At 38.3% G+C, this 8,731-nt stretch overlaps 1 pseudogene; it reads left to right on the top strand.

Annotated features, from left to right (window-relative positions):
- Window positions 1-7,582: 7,582 nt before the first annotated feature.
- LOC138836699 (U6 spliceosomal RNA) lies at window positions 7,583-7,682 on the top strand (annotated as a pseudogene).
- The last annotated feature ends 1,049 nt before the right edge of the window (window positions 7,683-8,731 follow it).

Genomic DNA, 8,731 nt, shown 5'->3' with positions numbered 1-8,731 from the left:
ACAATAATATTAATTACATGGAGACCTAATAAATACCCCAAAATTGGTAGGAATGTAGCCTATATAACCAAATAATTTATAGACATCTTTGGCACTCTATAAATATCTATATCTATTTGTGTACTACCTTCTGCATGTCAGTCTCTTCTTATTTTGTCAACCCTTGGTGCTTAATCTCAGGAGTTGTGAACTGTTTGTCAGCTCCATATGCCCCAGGCTGGTTTGCTGACACTCACCCATTCATGAATTGGGCTTTGTGGCTGTGACATCAGATGCCAGCACTCACAAAAATTGAATTGTGCAGTAAGAAGCCCATGGTGACACGTTTTCCTTTTCTGTAAAAGTCCTGGGTGTCAGGTATGAAGTTTCATACATAGGCAAATCTATATCCTATGTAATAAATGCTGCAAACATTCCATGCATAATAGCAGTCAGTAAAATAAATTGCAAATGAATAAAACAAAAAAATAAAATGAATAACTACACTAAGCACGATTTGGAGTCAACATACGTGTCAGGATGTCAGGGACTGGGGACCGCCTGGCAGCTGATTTGGCTACAGGCTGCTGTGCTGGCAGTCACCCATTCATGAAATGAGCCTTTTAGGCCGTGAGTTGAGATCCCAGCACTGCCAAAAATGTAATCTTGGAGTGAGAAGCCGAGTATGACACATGTTTTCCTTTTCTGTATAAGTGCTCAGTGTTAGGTAGGATGTATAATTTGTGTGCAAATCTATATGCTATGTAATAGGATGTAATAAAGATAAAAATGTCATAGGTGGAAGAATTGTCACTACAGTAAATGATAAACATGAATTAGTAGTGAATCATTCTAGGATAAAATTAGACACAATAAGTATAGGAAGTACATTAAGTTTAATTAATATTTTATTAAGCATTAACAGAAAAAAAAGTACATGGAGACATAATTAAATACCTAATAATTGGTAGTAACACATGATGCATAATTCAATAATATATGGACATCTGTCTCATTCTATGAAATATTAATTATATATATGGATATATGTACATATATGATAAACAATACTGATATTGAGTAATTATTAATTGATGCTTTATTAATTGTTACCTGGGACACATCATTAAATGGAGATATAATTTAATACCTAAGAATTAGTACTAATATTATCTATAATTTAATAATATGCAAATATCTCTCTTTTTGTGTCTACAATATTTATATACAGAAATCTCTATCTATTTATACCTTGTTCACTCCTGGGGCTCGGTGGTTCAGTGCTCAACTAGTAATCATGAAGCCCTGTGTTCAATTCCTCAGTGCCACATAAATAGAAAAACAGGAAGTTCTGCTATCTTTCAACAAATTGAGTGCTAGCCTTGAGCACAAATACTTAGGGACAGTGTATAAACTCTTACTCAAGCCCCAGGACTGCCACCAAAAAAAGGTAGGATGTTCTAACTGTAATTATAGAAGGACAGAACTTCAAATACCTCATTACAAAGCAAGCTAGGTGTGTGGTACTGACAGCTGCCACCTAACCTGACATAGCCAAATGTAAACGACTGCAACCCAGCTCCATGGGTTACACATGTCATCCTGGCTTATGCCCGTCATCTTAGCTGCTCGGGGTGTTTAAACCCCTGTCCTGGCAGGATGTCTATGAGACTCTTCAAAATGTGGCTCCAAGTCATAGAGCTCTAGCCTGGAGCAAATATTATTAGAACAGTATCCCCATGCTTTCAGTTCAAGCCCCGTGACTACCTCCCCCAAGTAAAAAACCACCCCATTAAACCATTAGATGTGAACTTGTATGGTTTGTGAAATTTTCCTTAAAGAAGAGTGATATTGATGAAAGCACCCTAATTTTAATGACAGCTTGTGGAACAGAGCTATGTGCTGAGTCCTTCACAGGGTGCAGTGTGTTGAGTCCTGCATTGGGTGCTAAGTTTTTCACAAGATGCTGTGTGCTGAGTCCTGCAAAGAGTGACATGTACTGTGTCCTTCACAGGGTGCATTCTTACATCGTGCCCTTGTAAGGGATCCACAACTGAGATGATTATGCAGACAAGAATATTGAGGCTCAGATATGTTTCCATGGCAAGTACAAAATTATATATTACTGAAGGCTAGTGTGAGTTGTCTTCTGCGGACAAAAGTTTTCTTTTTTTTTTTTTTGTCATGAACCTTGAACTCGGGTTCTAGGTGCTGACCCTTACCTCTAGGGTTCATGGCTAGCAATTCACCACTTGGAACCATGGACCCCCTGGCAGCAGAAGCCACGGTCAAGGGGTCAGTAGCTGGTCTGTCATCCTGCCTTCTCAGGAACCTGAGATCTGAAGATCTGGGTTCCAAAATCTCCCAAACACAAAAGGTCCCATGAGACTATTATCTCCAATTCACCACTAAGAACCTGAAGTGGAAGCAGGGTGCTTTTCCTCATGCTGGTAATCCTAGCTACTCAGGAGAATGAGATCTGAGGATCATGGTTCAAATCAAGCCTGGGCAGGAAAGTCTTTGAGACACTTAGATCCAATGAACCACAAGAAAACCTGAAGTGGCGCTGTGGCTCAAATGTTAGAGCACAAGACTTGAGCTGAAGAGCTCAAGGAAAGCACCCAGGCCCAGACTTCAACTCCTACAAGTGACAACAACAACAACAACAGCAACAAGAATAAAGGACAGAAAACACTAACAAACCTGAGGTAGAGGCCTGGGAAAGTGCATTAGGGATAGAGTGCTTTGCATCTATGAAACCCTGGGCTTGATTTCTCAGGACCATATCATTAGGAAAAACTCTGAAGTGGCTCTGTGGTCCCAGTGGGAGAAGGCTATCCTTCTACAAGAGAAACTAGGTACAATACTCAGGTCCTGAGTTCAAGCGCCAGGACTCATGCATGTGTGTGCGTGCACACACACCCACACCCACACCCACACCCCCCCACACTAACACACACACAAACACACACACTCACAGACCAGAAGTGATGTTGTTACACAAAATGATAAAGCACTGGGCTTCTGCACTGTGCTCCTGCTCAGCACAAAGGCCTTGTGATCAAAACCTAGCCACCCAGGGCCCAACAAGGAGAGGTCAAAGGTTTCAAAACCTGATGAGCTTCACCAGCCCTAGATGACAGGAAGCTTTGTGATATCCAACATGTGCTTGGATTTCCCAAACCTAGGAGAGGAATCATAGGCCCATCATTGCTGGCAATGAAACATTCCATTAGATTCTGTGCCCTAGTTGTCTGCCAGAAGTACTCCTGAATTATATTGAGCACTTTAACTGAACACAAAAACATAGTCTCACAAAGGCAGGATAAGTGCACATAACTTTATCTGCCATGGAAAGTGGCACAAATGAAAACTTCCTGTTAAAACAGAGCACGGGGGAAAGAGATAGCTTGGGGTACAAAGAGACCCTTTTCTCCTGACATTCAGAGCACGCCCACATTCATCCTCACTAACTGGCTCAGATGGAATTGTTTGTTACCAAGCTGTACAGGAGTGAGGCCTTTTGTCTGCCTGTCCACACAATGTGAGAGACATCTTCCAGAAGGCCTGGGATGCAGTGAAACCCTCAGGTTACACTGGGAACAGTGAGGGGTTCCCTGGAACACGCACTGTCTTGAAAGAAGTCTCTGTGTTATGAAATTATTGTATTGAATACAAATTTCCTAGCTTGGTGCCATTCATCATAGCTATTCTGGAGCTTCACCTATAGGAATACATCCATACATAGACAATGACATGAAAGTACAGGTTCTTTTTGAGTGGGCAGGTCCTGAGGTTGGACTATGAGCCTAGGCATTGTCCCTGAGCTCCTTTTGCTCAAGGGTAGTACATGAAGCTTGAGTCATAGCCTCAATTCTGGTTTTTTTTTTGTGATCTCTTAGAAGTAACAGTGTCATAGACTTTCCTACACTGGCTGGATTCAAGCTAAGATTTTCTCCATCTCAGCATCCTAAGGAGGTGCGACTACAAGCAGCAGCCACTGACATCTTCTTTCCTTTCTTCTTCATTTTTTAATCTGGACAATCTGACTTCTTAGCAGGGTCATTCCAATGGTTTGAATCTATAAGTAAACTACCCAATGTTTATTATAGTTGCTTTCTCTCCTCATCTTCTTCTCTGGTCACAGGTTTGAGGCCAAACGTGAGAAATGAGTGTCACAGTATTTTGGAGCAAATATCCACATGATATGCCAGTTCTGTCACTTAGCATTGAGCTAGAATTTACTGTCTCAGGATGAGAGGACCGAAATCTGGAGTGATCCTAATACTGTCTGCATTGCTCCTTTTGCCTATAAAATGATCTAATCATCATCAGTCTTTTGTTTCTCCAACTTTAAGTATCTAGAACACACTAGAAGCATCTTCCTGTTTCTGTTTTTCTCTAGTACCTCTCGAGATTTAGACTAAGTATTTGTGTGAAGCGGCTCCTCTGCGAATCCCTGAGAAAAGCCACTAGAAGCCTCCTCAGGAGATCGCCAATCAAAGCCAGCTGAGCAGGAAACTCGGCAAGACTCTTATCTACAATAAACCACCAGTGAACCAGAAGTGGAGCAGTGGTCCAGAGGGTAGAGCTCCAGCTTTGAGAGAGAAAGCTGAGCAGGACATACAAGCCAGACCATGCAGGAAAGCCTGGGAGTTGATTATGTCCAATTAACGACCAGATAGCTCTTCAATTACTTTCTGTTGGCATGTTGCATGGGCCTAGGTGAGAAGTCATGCCCCTGTTATCTGATGATACAGGTAACTGGGACCTGAGATCCTAGGACCCATGGGTCCTACAGAAGAGAAGTATTTTTTAGACATCATATCAGCAAAATTTGGGCAAAATCAGTAGGAATGCTTCAGAAATATGGAGAAAAACAGCCAGCAAGTTAAAACAATAAACAGATCAGCAGAATAAAATCCCATATAGATTAGAGGAAAACAACACTCATTTTTTGCTATGTGAATTCAGAAGGCCATGTACACTTAGAAGGTAGCACAAGTTTGTACTTAGAATTTGCATTGATATATTTTATATTCTGATATATATTCTAAACCTAATTATTTATATTCTAATTTTATTTATTGGAATAAATATCAATTTATTTGTCAAATTATCAATTAATTCTAGTAAGTTTCATAGTGTGAAATATAAAATCATCACATATAAATGTAAAATATATAACTATATATAATATAATGAAAAGGCTCATGTTTTGAATTGTTCCGTTGTGGTTAGGGTATCAAGGGCAACTCTGTTTTAAAGTATTATTCCATTATCACTACCTCAGTGTTTGGTAGAGTTAAACCTAAAGCTTTACCATTTGTAGATTTACAGCCTGGAGGCAAGAGGAAACACTGTGGTTAAAACATTACCAATTTAGGGAGGTTGAGCTTTTCTTCATGAGTCTATTGGCCATTCTTCGTTCTTCTTCAGAGAAGTTTCTCTTTAAGTCTTTAGCCCACTTATTTATTGGGCAGTTGTTTCTTTCAGGATTTGTTGTTGGGGATTTAATTTTTTGAGTTCCAAGTATATTTTAGATATGAGACCCTTGTCTGTTGTATGGCTAGTAAAGATCTTCTCCCAATCCGTGGGCTTTCTATTGATCGTGCTAGCTATGTACTTTGCCATGCAGAAGCTCTGCAACTTCCTGCAATCCCATTTGTCAAACCTGTCTTTGATTTGTTGTGTTTGCGGGTCTCTATTAAGAAAATTTCGGCCTGTGTCAAGGAAACCTAGGGTTTCTCCTATTCCATCCTGTAATGTTTTCAGAGTGTCTGCATTGAATTCGAGGTCTTGGATCCATTTGGAGTTGATTCTGGTGTAGGGTGATAATGCAAATCAAAACAAAATTGAGATACCACCTCACCCCAGTTAGAATGGCAAAAATGAAGAACTCTAATAACAACAGGTGCTGGAGGGGATGTGGACAGAAGGGAATATTACTGCATTGTCGGTAGGAATGTAAACTTGTTCAACCACTTTGGAAAGCAGTATGGAAGTTCTCAAAAAATTTCACATAGAGCTCCGCTATGACCCAGCAATCCCACTTTTGGACATTTACCCAAATGTTTACAAACAAGACCACAATATAGCTACCAGTACACCTATGTTTACTGCAGAATTATTTACCATAGCTAAGATATGGAACCAACCCAGATGCCCCTCAGTAGATGAATGGATCAAGAAAATGTGATATATATACACAATGGAATTCTATGCCTTCATCAGAAAGAATGACATTGCCCCATTTGTTAGGAAATGGAAATGCTTGGAAAAAATGATATTAAGTGAAGTAAGCCAGGCCCAAAGAAACATAGGTCCCATGGTTTCTCTTAGTTGCAATATCTAGTATAAGTATGAGTCAAGCAGAAAAGGTCAGATAATGTGATGTTAGGAAAATGAACCCTTAGATATGTATTTAATTTTTTTTCTTTCATGCATTTGTTTCTAACGCACTTATAAGATTATCTTTTTGTTGCTTTGTATGTCCCTCCCCCACATTATAACCCCTGCTTTCACTATATTTGATGTCGGTATAATTTGTGAAGGAGAAGGGGAAAAACTGGTGGGCCCATTGCAACAATGAGAAGTACAAGTTGTCATGTCGAAAACGAACTTTACGACTTTGGTGGGGGGGAGGATTGGGTGGGGGTTGGGGGGATGCTGGGAAGGGATGTGAAGCGTAAACAAAGGAGGGGGTTGCAATGCTTGACAAGAAATACACTCATTATCTTGCCCATGTAATGTAACCCCTCTGTACATTTTGTTCACAATAAAAATAATAATAAAACTAAAAATAATAAAAATAATAAAAAACCATTACCAATTTAATGCCTAATAATGAAGAGAAATATATGGACTTCTCTTGCAACTATGAAAATATTTGGTGATAAAATGGCAGTAGTGTAAGTTCCTGCCTGGTTGGAAGGTAGACAGGCCAAGACATTAGGTAATCATGAATATGAACAAGTTTTCACTTTCTTGGCTTTAGATACTTTTGAAATGGTAGGTATCATAAACAATCATATTTTGATAAGATGCCTTCTAGAATGAACAGTTCTGGCTGAACTGTTCATCTCTCTATGATCCCTTGTAACTAAGATTAGTTTTGTTCCACTAATACAATCTATGCTGTCAGAGTAAGATATTCTGGTTGGTCTGTTCCTACATGGAAGAAGGGTAAAGGGTCAGGTAGACATTTGTGCCAGTAAGACCTCATTTGGGAACATTTCAGCTGCATAGGTTTAAAAATAGCTCTTAAACAAGGCTTACTTTGAATCCATTGGCTCCACAGAGCTAACACAGTTGGATAAATAAGTACTTGAAAAAGCCGTCTCCTTTGGACTTAGCTATAAATAGTTGAAAGTATGATCAAATTCTAAATGAAAAAGACTTAAAATAGTCATTGACAAAAAAATTTCAAATGTGAGCAATCAACTGAACAACATATTTTTTTCAACTATTCACAGAATTTTAGGGAAATAAGATTAATAGCATTTTTAGGAACAATAAGGTTTCCTTGTTACAAATAGGAACCTAAGCATATAAGCCTGTATAAATATTTCATCATTAACTACTAAAATTTACAGGATACTACAATCTTCAGCAGCTTGTAGACCAAAATTACAACAATACAGAGATTAACATGGCACTTGTACAAAGATGATATGAAAATTTGTGAAGTATTCAAATTTTTTCATTATTCAGATGCAAGAAATGAAAAACAGTTATTAAAAAGTTGATTACAAAATTACAAGTGTAACAATACACCTAATTCATATAATTAAAAGTTACTTTGACATCAGTGTATTAAATTTTCACCTTAGAAAGGCCTTTACATAGCATAACCTTTACCCAATTTTTGAAATTAGACAACCTTGTCGTTTTATCCCAAAGAAATATAATACTAAGGACCTAGGGGGAAAAAAGGAATCTTAAACTGTTTCTGTATGGGATGCAATCCGAAAGGGCACATTAATGAACCTATATGTTATAAAACAATGGAGAATTCAATGTATCATATCTAGGAGAGAATAAAATAGATTATGGACACTATACCAACATAGAATATAGAATATTTTAAAAAATACTTTTTCAAACAAACACCGGAAATATCTTTAGTTTCTATACTACTCATTTCAACAGATAAGTTAAAATTATTTCTGATTAACAAAATCACAAACTCTGCATAAATCATTATAGATGTATACCAAAACTCTTGAATACATTTTGACATCAAAAGCAGGCAATTCACTTTAAAGAACTCCACAGAATCCGTGAATTGTTACTATAAGATATTGTTGTTATTTTGATTGTGAAAATATGTTGTATTGACACAAAGGAATTAATGACATTTTTGAAATTTACGAAAATTAACCGAATCATTAGGATTTAGGAGAACAATTTGTACAGCCTTCCACAACTTCAAAGAGGTAGTGATACATACTTAACCTTTTGGTAATATCAAATGCAGTTTCTTCCAAGTGGTTCTTCAGACCTGGTTTGACATATTGGTTCAACAGTTCCAGTGTATCTCAATTACCAGCAGCAAGATGCAAGGGAGTCAAGAAGCCTTTAGTTTGGGCATTGGTATCTGCATCATGAAGAAGAAAGAAGCCACTCTGCTATTATTACACGTATATGCACTGTGCAGTTGTGTCCAGCCATCTACAGTTATTGCATGTGCTCCTTGAGCCACCAACTCACAGACAATGTCTAAGTGTCCACTGTAGGCTTCCTGATGAAG

The sequence above is a fragment of the Dipodomys merriami genome, unplaced genomic scaffold (assembly GCF_024711535.1).
Source record: "Dipodomys merriami isolate MVZ:Mamm:240054 unplaced genomic scaffold, mDipMer1.0.p SCAF_252, whole genome shotgun sequence".
Taxonomy (NCBI): domain Eukaryota; kingdom Metazoa; phylum Chordata; class Mammalia; order Rodentia; family Heteromyidae; genus Dipodomys; species Dipodomys merriami.
The sequence above is the reverse complement of the archived record's forward strand: the minus strand, read 5'-3'. Positions and strand labels throughout refer to the sequence as shown.